Consider the following 14,487-nt stretch of genomic DNA (forward strand, 5'->3'; position numbering starts at 1 on the left):
TTTCCATTTTCATAAAATATCTTTTTTCATTTTTTTACTTTTTGTATATATCTGTCAATCTGAAGTGAGTCTCCTGTATGCAGCATATATAAGGGTCTTATTTTCTTATCCATTCAGATACCCTATGTCTTTTTATTGGAGTATTTAATCCATTTACATTTAAAGTCATTGTTGATAAATATATATTGTCATTTTATTATTCGTATTTTTATCTTTCTTCTCTCTCTCCTCCTTCTTCTTCTTCAAAAAGTCCCTTTAATATTTCTTGTAATACTGATTTGGTATTAATGAATTCCTTTAGCTTTTTCTTCTGTGGGAAGCTCTTTACCTGTTCTTTGATTCTAAATATCTTTGATTGTAGGTCCTTGCTTTATATCACTTTGAATATTTCATTCCAATCCCTTCTGTCCTGCAACGCTTCTATTGAGAAATCAGCTGACAATCTTAGGAGAGCTCCCTTGTAGGTAACTAACTGATTAACTAACTGCTTTTTTCTTGATGCTGTTAAGATTCTGTCTTTAAACTTTAGCATTTGATTGTGATGTGTCTTGGTGTGGGCCTCTTTGGGTTCATCTTGTTTGGGACTCTCTGCACTTCCTGAGTTTGTATGTCTATTTCACCAGGTTAGGGAAGTTTTCCATCATTATTTCTTCAAATAGGTTTACAATTCCTTGCTCTCATTCTTCATCTGGTACCTCCATGATGCAAATATTGGTACATTTGATGTCCCAGAGGCCACTTAAACTATCCTCATTTTTCTTTTGGATTCTTTTTTCTTGTTACTGTTCTGATTGGGTGTTTTCTGCTACCTTATCTTCCAAATTACTGATTCATCTAATCTGTTGATTTCCTCTAATGTATTCTTTATTTCAGTTATTGCATTCTTCATTTTCAACTGGTTCTTTTTTATGCTTTCTATCTCCATTTTTGTGTTTTCTATCTCTTAGTTAAAGTTCTCACTGAGTTCATCTTTTCTTCCCCTAAGTTCATTAAGCATTCTTATATCCAGTGTTTTGAACTCTGCACCTGGTAGATTGCTTGCCTTCATTTTGTTTAGTTCTTTTTCTGGAGCTTTGTTCTGTTCTTTCATTTGAGACATGTTTCTTTTGTCTCTCCATTTTAGCTGCCTCCCTGTGTTTGTTTCCATGTATCAGGTAGGGTTGCTCTGTCTCTCATTCTTAGTAGAGTGGACTTATGTAGTAGGTGTCCTGTGGGGCCCAGTGGTGCAGTCTCCCTGATCACCTGTGCCAGATGGTCCAGGTGTATCTCTTGTATGGATTGTGTAGCCAACCTGCTGTAGTTGAGCCTTGGTTGCTGTTTGTGCATCAATAGGAGGGACTGCCCCTCAGGCTCATTGGTTGTGAGGACTGGTCATGACTATAGTGGAGGAGCTCTATTTTTTTTTCTGTCATAAAAAAAAATGTTGCAAGGAATATCCTTATAAACATATCTATGCAATACTTGTTTTATTTCATTTCACCTATACCAGCATTTCATTTTCATTGAGATTCTCATAATAACACAATTTTTTAATTAAATTTGTTAGGGTGACATTGATTAATAAAATTATATAGGTTTCAAGTGTGCAATTCAGTAATGCATCATATGTACATTGCATTGTGTGTTTACTACCCAAAGTCAAATTTCCTTCTGTTACCATATAATTGACCCCTTTATTCTTACCTACCACCCCCTTCAATTTTTAACACATGAACTGCTATTAATTATAAGAACCTTAGCCCTGTTATTAGCATCACAAATGAGATTTTTAAAAATATGTTAAGTATGTGGCATCAGCTCTTAGTCCTTTGTTTTCTTGTAATTAAAAACTATTGGCAGTTATGAGTGTCATAATTAACATCAACAATGCATTTTTAAAACAACTAATTTCAATCGTCTTTATCATCACAATGGATTATAAAAATTATTTAGGTAATGGTAACCTAGAAGTTCATTAATTTTTATCATAAAATGCAGTGTTTACTCAAAATATTTTATCTAATTTTTTGTTTCTATTGATTAACTTTTATATTATAATACAAATTATTTGTAGTTTTTTAAATATTTGTATCATTGAAATCTCTATAGATGAAATACTCTTGTAATTGTGAATCTGAAACTGTCTGTGTTCTAACCTCTGTCCCTACAAGCAATTGTTTTTACTCTATGATTCTTAATAATGTAAGGTTTCTTGAGAATATAACAATTGTGTTATAACAGAACTGACTTTTTTCCTAGACATGAATTTGCTGAGTGAAGGCTATTCTCATTTTAATACTTTTAATACATAATAATGATTGATCTCTAATGTTGTTCTGAGAACCCAGAAATACATGTTAGGCAGCTAAGGAGGGTGTAGCATCTTAAGTCAGCAAACAAAATATGGCAGAAAGGAAGCACAAAAGTGGGAAACCAATCACTTTCAATTGTGGAAGGGAAAAATATAATCCTCAGGGGAAAATTGCAAAGAGTTTAAATGTCCGAATCATTCCTAATTGTTTTCTCTAAGTAGTAATTATCTAATCGTTTACTATATTTTAGTTTTGTCAAATGCTAAGTCATCTCAATGTATTATAACCTTGTTTTGGTTACATAATTTTCACAGAAGTTATTTTCAAGAAAATCTGAAATGTACCATAAATGAGGACAATTAGAACAGTGAAAGTAGTATATATTAAGTTACATTAAAAAAAAGAAGAAGAAGAAGAAGTAAAATGAATGGTTGGTTGCACAAAGTTTCTAATTTGCATTTACCTAGCATTCTACTTTAACAAAACTCTATCTGAGCTGTCAAATTGAGTAGTATATAAATCCCAAACTGACATTCATTTGCACAATATGACAGAGATGAGTGCAATAATAGAAGGTATAGACATTTCTGGTCCCTCCTTTTTATACCTGGAATCAGCTGGCATATTTTTAAAATCAAAACAAAAAGTTAAAATAAAATTTCTAGCATTGGTATGAAATTTTATGATAATACTGACTTCTTCAGTATCATTGTGATAATAAATTAAATAACATGTCTAAAGAGCCTAACACAGAGCCTGGTACAATGTAGTCACAACTGTATTTCTGTAGTTAACTCTCCTTTTCTATGCTGCAAAATAAAAACAGGTAAAAGCATCGGCATATCTAGACAGACGTCCTGGAGTTCTTAGGAAGTCAATGAATATCAACAGTGTCTCTGTCCTCTACCTGAGTTCTGAACCATTTGAGAAACAGACATGCCTATCAAACAGCTGGAGGTGAAATGTCAACTGTATTACTGATAATGTTGTTTGAAGAGTGGCTTAGATCTGCATGCAAGACTTCCTTGGTCAATTGGGCAGCTGTGGATGACCACAAGACAACCATAGTCCCCCGGAGGCAGTCTGCTGGCAAAGACTCTGTGCTTAACCAAATGAGTCAGGTTCCTGGGAGTGATCTTCTCAACTAGGTCTCGACCTTGGCTCCTATCCTTGTTAGGCCTCCATAGCCCTATTTTAGCAAGATTCTATTAAATCAGTTTAGAGATGCAATGATGAGGACCAAATTGAAATTCGATGTTTTAAAAATGCAGTATCAACTTTAATTAGAATATCTATAACTGTCAATGTTAGTTAATTGCAAGTGATAAAAAAAAACAGTAAATATAGGCAATAAGAATGCATGTAGCCACTTGGTTCTAAATTTTAATATTGACTCATGTATTTTTATTATATTTATTGGAGTGACATTGGTTAATAAAATTATATAGGTTTCAAATGTACAATTCAGTAATATGTCATCCGTATATTGTATTGTGTGTTCACCACTCAAAGTCAGATCTCCTTCCCTCATCATATATTTGACCCCCTTACTTTATCTACCTTCCCCCTTCCCCTTTTCCCTCTGGTAACCACTAAAACTGTTTGTGTCTATGAGTTTTTGTTCGTTTGTCTTGTTCATTTGTTGTTTTCAGTTTTATATATTACATATGAGTGAAAGCGTATGGTTATCATGCCTTCCATCTGACTTACTTCACTTCATTACTTGACTTACTTCACTTACTTCATTTATCTCAAGATCAATCCATGTTGTCACAAATGGTAGTACTTTATATTTTCTTAGAGCTGAGTAATATTCCATTGCATATGTGTACCACATCTTTATCCAATCATCTATTGAAGGACACTTAATTGTTTCTTGGTCACTGTGAATAATACCATGATGAACAATGGGGTGCATATATCTTTTCAGATAAATGTTTTCAATTATGGGGGATAGATGCCCAGAGTATGTACAGAGTGTCAAAGTATTTACCCACAGGATACATATTAATTACAAAAGACAAAATAGTAACTCTACAGGGAAATGAATTGCCAGATACCACCTTAACCAAATGGTCAAAGTTATTATCTCCAATAATGAGACTAATTGATAGCATGTGCTTCCTGATGTAATGTGCTGAGAATTCAGCATCACAACTATGATATTTCCCTCAAAAATGCATAAATTGAATCTAATCCTGAGGAAATATCAGATAAACCTCAAATGAGAAACATTCTACTAAATAATTGGCCTCATTCTTCAAAAATATCACTATCATGAAAGACAAAAACTCAGGAAGTTTCAAATTAAATAAGATTTAAGATATGTAATCACTAAATATAACATATAGCCTCGGTTTCTCTTTGGCTATACGGGACATCACTTATATAAAGTCTGAATAAAGGTTGTATAAAGACAAATCTTTGAAGTTTATAGATTATATAATGTATAATATAATCACATTTTATTGCATAATGTATACACCTATTAGTGTTAATTTCTTGATTTTGATAACTGCACTGTAGTTATGAAGGAGAAATATTTCTCTTTTTTTAGGAAATACACGCTAAAATATTTAGAGATAAAGAGGAAACATCTCTGCAATTTACTCAAATGGTTCTGGAAAAAACAATATAGCAGCAATTATACCATGTTTGATCATTGAAAGGACCCCTAATATTCCACAGAGTGTGGTCACATAGACTTAAAAGAGTAAAGGATGTGGTGCAATAGGAGAGACGAAGCATAGGCCGACATCAGAGGCCTGAGACTTCTGGTCGTAGTTCCCAGGGTTTTTTCAGTCTCGTAGAACACACTTCATCTTTGAATCACGAATCACCAAGATTGTGTAAGACATCTTGGTCTCAGCAAAGCCATAGTCTCATCTGAAGAAGGATTTTAATATCCTTCTGATCACATGACCAAAAGCAGGTTTAAAGACCATTCCCAACTGTAGAAACCAAAGAACATAACTGAAACCAGGTACAAACCACCAGTCTACATTTTCTAAAACCAATGTTGATAAACTGCTAAGGCTGCTCTCTGATGTCTTGCAATCACTAGTAAGCACATTTCAATCGAGTTTGGTCACAAATCAGCACCATACCCTGTTGTCTCAAAGATGAGCACAGGGTTGAAACATAGCAACTGAGATTAGACCTGTACTTACATAGTCCAAGCCCCTAACCCTTGGTTAAGCATTCTGAATAACAAGCCTCTCATCACTATTCTTTCTGCATCATTTGACATTTACAGAACAAAAGAAGTTGAAAGGTACATACCAAAATACTAATTATTTGTATCTTCCAATGAGGAGTAGGTATTGCTTCAAAGAAACATTTCACTTTACCAAATATCCCGACTTATTCATAATCATGTACAAACCTAACAACTCTTTCATCTCCTTCCACCACTAAATATGAACCTTATGAAAAGTATCACCAGGCTGATTTAAGGTAACAGTTCATCAATTATTAACAAAATTTGTTCTTTCTCGGCCAATCGACTTTCATTAGAAGAACAGCTTGTGGGGGTTTTAATTCACTCTCCCAATAAATTTGATCACAGATGTTGTCATAACAGTAAAATCAAATTAACTTTAGCAATTATGCCAGTATTATGCCAAAATAAAGCTACATTATGGGTTAGTCTAAGATCCTTACAAAATAAACCAGTTAGAATTACAGTAGCATTTTCTCGGCCTTCTCAACAAAATGAATCCTTACACACTTGTTGTCATGGATTGGAGTATAAACCACAAGTCCAATCTCAGTTAATTCTGGATTGCAAGTGTCTCATGAAAAGAACTATATGCCCTGTTTTATATTATAATGTTGTACTGACATGGAGTCCCAATGAGCTTTATCCTCATATAATGCCTATCTTTCCTCCATTGGTAAAATCTTAGTCATGTTTAATAGGTTTCCAATCCCAACTAATTGCTCTATTTGGGTAATAAGCCTAGTGTGATGGTTAATTTTATGTGGCAACTCAACTGTGCCATGAGGTACCCAGACATTTGGCAAAACGTTATTCTTGGCATGTCTAAAGTATTATTCTGGATCTACAGACTGAGCAAAGCAGAATGCCCTCCCTAGTGTGTGGGAGGGCCTCTTCTAATCTGCTGAAGGCCTGAATAGAATAAAAAAGCTGATCACTCTCTGACTAAGAGGGAACACCTCCTGTCTAAACACCTTCAAGTTGTGACAATTGTTTTTTTCCTGCCTTTGGGCTGAATCATGAACTCCTCCTGGGTCTCAGCTGCTGACTTTCAGACTGGAACCACACCATTGGCTCTCCAATTAGCCAGCTGCAGATCTTGGGACTCATCAGCCTCTATAATCATATGAGCTGATTCCATGTCCTGATTCTCTGGAGAACCTTGACTAACACGTCTCAATTTTGTTTGTGTGGGGAGTCATTGCAGTTAGGGATACCATAAGCATCCTACAAGTTTTTTCCTTGGTTTCTGATGTCAAGATCCTAGGACATTTTCCTTGAGCTACTTCTGCTTCTAGAGAAACATATGTAGTAGCCCCTCTTGGTTAAGTGTGCATACTGTTTCCCATCTCTATCCCCTAGCAAGTTGTCTAACTATTAATTTTGTTTTATCCATTTTTCTAAAGCTGTGTTATCTGTATAAAATCAGTTGCCATCATTTTCCTTCCTTCTGAAAGGGCATCACTTCGAAGCACCCAATATGGCAAATAAATCTTTTTCCTCAGTACATCTCTCTTCATTAAAGGTACATGTGACTTGTCCTAGGACATGGACCTGTAACAATTGCTCCCAATTTCTTTTAGAATGTTTTGGCCAATGTTGGGTTTTCTACTAAATATTTCATCGTCATTGAGAATTTAGAGCACAATTTAAGTATACATGTGACTCCAAAATGTTGAATTACCCAGAATAGTGTCATGTGATTAGTAGCTATCTCCAAATACACTTTGGTTTGAGTATGCCATCAAGCTTCCCATAGGTGTCCTTGGTGAATATCAGGGCTATCAGTATCATGTATATGAGTCACTTGACTAACCGTTAAACTAACACTGATTACCATTGGTTAAATTTTCTTTACCTTGATCATCTATCCCCACTTACAAAAACATCTCTAGCCATGACAGAAAACAATAAAACATGTTTTATGGCCACTAATTCCAGGCACCTTTCTCAACACATTATCACTTAGGTTGACAGTTACACAGTGCCCACAGCTTTATGGTTGAACAAAGTCTTTTGCATCCATTCAGGAGGGAACAATTCAACACATATTACCTTCTGAAGAGAGTCCACTGTAAAATGTTATGCATTATCTGTAAAATAGAAAACAAAAGACAAGGCAACATTAAAATATTTCTAAGTGCTCATCCACAAGGCCTTAATAAATGTCACTGAGATGTGTCACAAAGCTGACTCCATATGAATGCTTTTTAAATATACTAGGACCCATCTAGGACTTTCAATTTAAAATAAAGGAGTATATCTTAGCAGGCAAAGAGCTTAATTCTTATGGGATTCAGCACCAGCTTCATGAGCTTGTGACCTATGCAGTAACAGAGGGCCCAGGGCTTAGAAGGAACTCACATTTGGTTTAATGCTTGGCCGACATGAAATTCCTAATTATTTTTTAACAAGGGGCTCCACATTTGAATTTGCCGGGGACTCTGCAATTTATGTAATCTGCCTTGTGTATGTGTATAAATACAACTAAGAGAAAATATTCTCTTGCTCTCAATCTCTCACAAAGTAGCAAGATAATGTTAACTTTTAATTTTAGCCTTCTCCATTTGCTGACTCTTTTTCCATCAGCAATTATTTCTCCCTTTTTTACCATTTGTCATAAATTTTAACCCAGACCAGACCTTTTGTCATGGGGTAGAACCATCAGGTTCAGCAAAAGAAATGACCCATGATCCTGGCAGCAATATAAATCTATCAATGCTTTATCCTTCACTAATTTCCACTCATATGAATAGGGTTGGAAAAGTGAAAGTTTATAGGACTGTTTTATCCACCAGGTAGGAAAGAGGCAGACACCATTAATCCCAGTTTAGACAGGCAGGTGAAGAGGAAACACTCATTTCACCATTCCTCTATAGATTTGAACAGTTATATTTAGAAATAGTATTTATGGTGTCATGCTTAGCAATTGATTCTTCCTCTGGAACTCATAAATTCAATACAGGTCTCAGCACTATATAATCAGGCAGAGGGAAAGAAAAAAGTTAAAAGTAAAAAGGAGGTTTATTTAAGTTCTTATATCTCCTCTCCCTTACCTTCTCCTAAGATACCTCAACAATTATTCAATGGTGATTACCCTTTACTTTCATATATATTAAGTTTTAACACACATTCATTTAATCTTGTAAGCCTGCCATTTACTCTTTTATATGCCCCAACAGTAAGCAGATGTTTTGATAGTCCATTTCCATTTTTACTGAGTCCAATACTTTTTAGATGGTAAGGTAGATGACGTCTATATATATGATACTTCTTAGTCCCCTGTTGTATTGCACCTGCAGTAAAATGGCTGCTGTGACTATTAAAACAAGATCGCCATAAAACACGCAGGGACCTCATGAATACTTAACAAGCTCTAACATTTTAGTATAAACTGCAAGATAAACTAGTTGCAAAACACAGATCTAAATATATGAACATTTTAGAATAATGTTACAAATAAACCACTTAAACTTTATAAACATTATGACTTTTGTTTAGAATAATCAATCTACTTCCTTTGCCAAAAAAATGTTTCTGGCCTTCAGAAACCTTGGTGATCAAAATAATTCAAAGTTAGGGTCCCACTGATATTACACACACCAATTGGTTTCAAATTTAAGTATTAAATAGTGCTACACTGTTGATAAATTAAATATTATTCATCACAATATATTGTATAATTTCAACATATATGTATTTTAATGTAATAAATTATAAGCTAATAATCTTGGTTTTAATTACATTTTCTTTTTCACTGTCTCAATACATTATTAATTGTTTGAATATCACTTTCTGAAAAGGAAGCTGAATTGCAGAACACAAAAAAAAACACAAATTCTAAAATGTTAAAATTACTACAGATTTCAAAATAACACTTTTACTTAAGGTAGTTTAAAATATTAATGAAAAGGAACATCACTTAACTACCAAAGAAAATTGTTAACTTAGTTTCATTTATGCAACATATTTTTCTGTGATCCAATTTGGGGCTAGGTATTGGGACACTAGAATTAATAAATCATAGTCCCTGATCCTTAGAAGATTATAGGTTTCTGGGTAAGTCAAATGTGTAAAATAAATAAGCAGTTACAATGCAAGGTCTCTTCATCAACTCAAAAACAAAATAGGAATAAGAAAAATAACTGATTTTTACTCTCAGAAATCAATACTTAATCTATCAAAGCAGATACTTGCAAATTCTATTTAAAGAAATAGACTGGACTCCAGGCCAGTAAAATTTAGACTGTAATCTTACAATAAAATCAGAAATAACGTGCTGATTAGACAAGGGACAGGTCAGCTTTTAAATATAGAGAGAAAAAGAGAGTCATATATAGAGAAAAAGAGATAAATGCTGGTAGTTCTTGTCCAAATACTACTCAGGGGAAAAGTTTTAGCAGGCTTACAGGCTTATCTGCTCTATCTGAAGATATGTCCCTGTTGCTGAGATTGTCATATCCATTAAGGTAGCCTAATGCAATAAAATATTGAAATTATACAATGTATATAAATCACCTTGTTCTGGTTCCACGCTTATCAAGCTTCTCTTTGATAATTTGGTTTTTGTTGTAGCTTATCTACAGGGAGCAAATGTACTTATACAAATGTGAATGTCAAGTCAGTTGCACAGATGTTTCTCATTTTAAATTGACAAAATGGCCTCTCTGAGGGTCTCTTAGTATGAGTTAGCATCTTTATAGATAATCATTCTTATTAACTGAAGCATGGCCAACAGTAGTTTCTCAGCATACAAAGCTTAGAGTCTGAGCCTGGATTATGGTGAGGTCACCAGGCAAATAAATAAATACTATCCCGTGGCAATCTAAGTGACCAATTGGCCTTCCATATAAAAACATCTCTTCATTTTCATTGCATGTAGAGGTAGCATACAGACTCTGCCTGGAGTACCTAATGGGGCATGAGAGGGTAGAAGCTAACCCTTCAGCTGAGCTTGACTTTGCCCGGTAGCTAACAAAAGGAAGAGTACTCCAGGAAGAAGATATTTCTATCTCAAAGAGCTGAATATGTAGAAAAATATGGGAAGAGAAAAGATTGGAATGTCTGAATATAAAGGATGCTTTGGAGAGGGATGAGAGATGACATTGGAAAATACAGAACATGACAAAATTAGGAAAGATTTTTGTATATTTTTGCAATCACTTACACAATGTATTCAGTGCCTTACAATGTGCTAGGCTCTATTATAGACCTTTGGGATAGAGACATCATTAAATGGAAGGTTGAACTTAAGAGTGAGTTAATGGAGACCAAAAAAAAGTTTAACCAGAGAATTAATATGTTTTTTTAAAAAACATTCAGTGTGAATGATAATGTACAAAACAGAATTTACATAGCAGGACTGAGATTGGGATTCTTAGAAAGGCCTGCTTGCAAGGTTGGCCTTTGGCCAGTGTCTAAAAACTTAGATTTCAGAATGGTTCCCAACATTCCATAACTTATTAGAATGCTCATTATGCCTAAACTGTTTATACAAACAATGTAGTTTATGTTGAAGATAAATCCTTCTTTCCTTCTTGAAATCTGGAATTTTGGAATGTGCTACATGACCAGTCACCAATAAAAACAATAAGCACTGAGTTTCTAATGAGCTTGTCTAGCAGACAACATTTTATATATGTTGTTAGAATTCAATGCTGAAGAAATTTAATGTGTCCTGTGAGTATCCAGGAAAAGACTCTGTGAAGCTTTATCTAGTTTCCTCTAGACTTTACTTCATGTCTATGTCTTTTCCCTTTGCTGATTTTGCTTTCTATCACTTCACTGTAATAAATCTTAGCTGTGAGTACAACTATATGCTGAGTCATGCAAGTCCTCCTAGAAAATCATTGAAGCTGGATATGGTTTGGGGACTTCCAATAAAGATAAATAGGAGGAGATCAAGACTGAATATGGGAAGAAACAAAGGAAGTAGTTAATGATCAGAAGGAAATTCAAAAGTAATATTTAGAATTTTTTAACAGGCTATTGGATGAATTATATTATTAAGCAATATATTTTTAAAATTCTGAGAAGCAGCAAATTTGAGTAGAAAATTATTACATTTTAAACCTAGCATATTTAAATTAGCTTCTGGATATCTAAAAAGAATAATGTAATAGGTAATGAGAACATGGGCTTAGAAACCAGGAAAAAGACACCAACTAGAGATATATATGTAGGAATTCAGTCAAGATGGCGGAGTAGGTAAATGCTATGCTTGCCTCCCCCTTATAACCACATCAAATTACAACTAAACTACAGAATAACTACATAATTAGGAATCACCTGAAGTCTAGCTGAACAGAAGTCCTATAACTAAAGACATACAGAAGAAACCACCTCAAGACCGGTAGGAGGGGAGGAGGTGCTGAATGGGCTGGTCCCACACACACACGTATGATGGTTGGGAATCCAAAGAAATATCTCTGGCTGCAGAGGACCCCCTGAGAGGTGAGGGGTCCCAGCCCCAAACTAGGCTCCCAAGGACAGTGCTCCAATGCCAGAGAGAGAAGTCCCCATAACTTCTGGCTGTGAAAACCAGCAGAGATTGTGACTGAGTGAGACAGTGGGCTGCTGGAGTCTTAGGCATTCCTCTTAAAGGGCCCATGCACAGATTTACTCACTGAAGGACTCATTTGTTCTGAGCTCAAGCACTGGTTGAAAGGCACCAGGGACATACAGAAAGGAACTGAATTGCCTGGCTTCAGGATAAGGGCTTGAGGGGCAGCTTTCTCCCACAGAGAAGTGCTGGCAGAGGGCATTGTTCCTTTGTTGAGCCCTCCCCCTCCCCACTTCAGACACAGGCAGTTGCCATATCTGAGTCTCCATCAACCAGGCTAACACTGGTCTCTCTGCCCAGGTGATACCCTGAGACCCTGCCTATTCTGGAGCATCACCTGCCTACCTTTGGGAATGATACTCCTAAAGGGCAGACTGGGCAGGCACCAGATCCCTGCTAAAGCGAATCTTGTTCTATAGGGTTAGCCCCTGCACAACTGCTCCTCCACTGTAGTCATGGCCAGTCCTCACAGCTTGAGGGTCAGTCCCTCCCATTGACATACAAATAGCAACCAAGGCTCAACTACAACAAGAGGGCTAAACAGCCCACATAAGAGACACACTTGGAGCACCCAGCTAGGTGACCAGGGAGACTACGCTATTGTGTCCCATAGGATGCCTACTAAATAAGGTCACTCTACTAAGACTAGGAGACATAGCAGCCCTACCTAATACATAGACACAAACACAGGGAGGCAGCCAAAATAGGAACACGAAGAAACATATCCCAAATGAAAGAACAGAAGAAAGCTCCAGAAAAATAATTAAACGAAATGAAGATAAGCAATCGCCCAGATGCAGAGTTCAAGATACTGGTTATAAGAATGCTCAATGATCTCAGCGATAATGTCAACAAAGAGATAAGAAACATAAAAATAAAAATAAAAGACATAAAAAAGAACCAGTCAGAAATGAAGAATGCAATAACTGAAAAGAAGAATACATTAGAGGAAATCAACAGATTAGATGAAGCAAAGGATCGAATCAGCAATTTCAAAGATAGCAGAAAACACCTAATCAAACAGTAACAAGAAAAAAAGAATCCAAAAAGAATGAGGATAGTTTAAGCGACTTATGGACATCAAGTGTACCAACATTTGCATCATAGAGGTATCAGAAGAAGAGTGAGAACAAGGAATTGGATACCTATTTCAAGAAATAATGACTGAAAACTTCCCACACCAAGACACATCATAATTAAAATACCAAGGGTTAAAGACAAAGAGAGGATCTTAAGAGCAGCAAGGGAAAAGCAGTTAGTTACTTACAAGGGATCTCCCATAAGACTGTCAGCTGATTTCTCAACAGAAACTTTTCAGGCCAAAAAAGATTGGCATGAAATATTCGAGGTGATATTCGAGGTGAAAGTAAGGATCCACAACCAATGTTACTCTACCCAGCAAAGATATCATTTAGAATTGAAGCATAAAGAACTTCTCAGACAAGAAAAAGCTGAAGGAATTCATCAACACCAAATCAGTATTACAAAATATTAAAGGAACTTCTTTAGGAAGGAAAAGGCGGGGGGCTGGGGTGGGGGAGATCAAAAATATGAATACTAAAATGGCAAAAACTACATATCTATTAATAATTTCTTCAAACATAAATGAATTAAATGCTTCAATCAAAAGACATAGGATGGCTGAATTGGTAAGAAAAGACCCAGCCTATCTGAGACTCATTTCAGATTGAAAGACGCACATAGACTGAAAGTAAAGGGATGGAAAAAGATATTTCATGAAAATGGAAATGAAAAAAAGTTGGAGTAGCAATACTTACATTAGACAAAGTAGACTTTAAAACAAAAACTATAATAAGAGACCAAGAAGGACCCAATAATCTCACTTTTATCTGAAGAAACCCAAAATGCTATTTCAGAGGGACATGTGCATCCATATGTTCATTGCAGCATTCTTTACAATAGCCAAAATATGGAGGCCACCTGGGTTTCCATCATTGGATAAATGGATAAACAGGTGGTACAGATATATGATGGAATATCACTCAGCACAAAAAAAATAAAATCTTGCCATTTGCAACATGTGCTGAGTAGAATAAGTTAGGCAGAGAAAGACAAACACCTTATGGTTTCACTTATATGCAGAACCTGAAAAACAAAAAAATAAGCAAACCAAACAAAAAAGAACTCAATGATACAGAGAATATTTGGATGGTTGCCAGAAGGGATGAGAGTTGGGAGATTAGTGAAAAAGGGGAGGGGATTAAGAAGTATAAATTGGTAGTTACAAAATAGTCATGGGATGAAGTTCAGCATAAGAAATATATTGTCAGAACTACAATGTAATCTAGGGATGGTGTCAGGTGGGTACTAGATTTATTGCAGTGATCATTTCATAAGCTACATATTTGTCCAATCACTATGTTGTACACCTGAAACTAATATAATATTGTATG

General features: G+C 35.4%; 1 long non-coding RNA gene across 3 annotated transcripts in view; it reads right to left on the reverse strand.

Annotated features, from left to right (window-relative positions):
• The window catches only part of LOC120607828 (uncharacterized), a 270,547-nt gene that overhangs the window by 101,211 nt on the left and 154,849 nt on the right, over positions 1-14,487 (reverse strand). Inside the window, exons 5-6 of one of the 3 annotated variants that reach the window (XR_005654246.1) lie at positions 7,567-7,604; positions 4,577-5,242 (exon numbers count right to left, since the gene is read on the reverse strand). This is a non-coding gene — a long non-coding RNA (uncharacterized LOC120607828). Of the gene's footprint in view, positions 1-4,576; positions 7,605-14,487 lie in introns of those variants that run through there. The other 2 variants (XR_005654245.1, XR_005654244.1) reach the window with 2 other exon arrangements.

This window comes from Pteropus medius, unplaced genomic scaffold, assembly GCF_902729225.1.
Source record: "Pteropus medius unplaced genomic scaffold, Ma_sr-lr_union100, whole genome shotgun sequence".
NCBI classification, from domain to species: Eukaryota; Metazoa; Chordata; class Mammalia; order Chiroptera; family Pteropodidae; genus Pteropus; species Pteropus medius.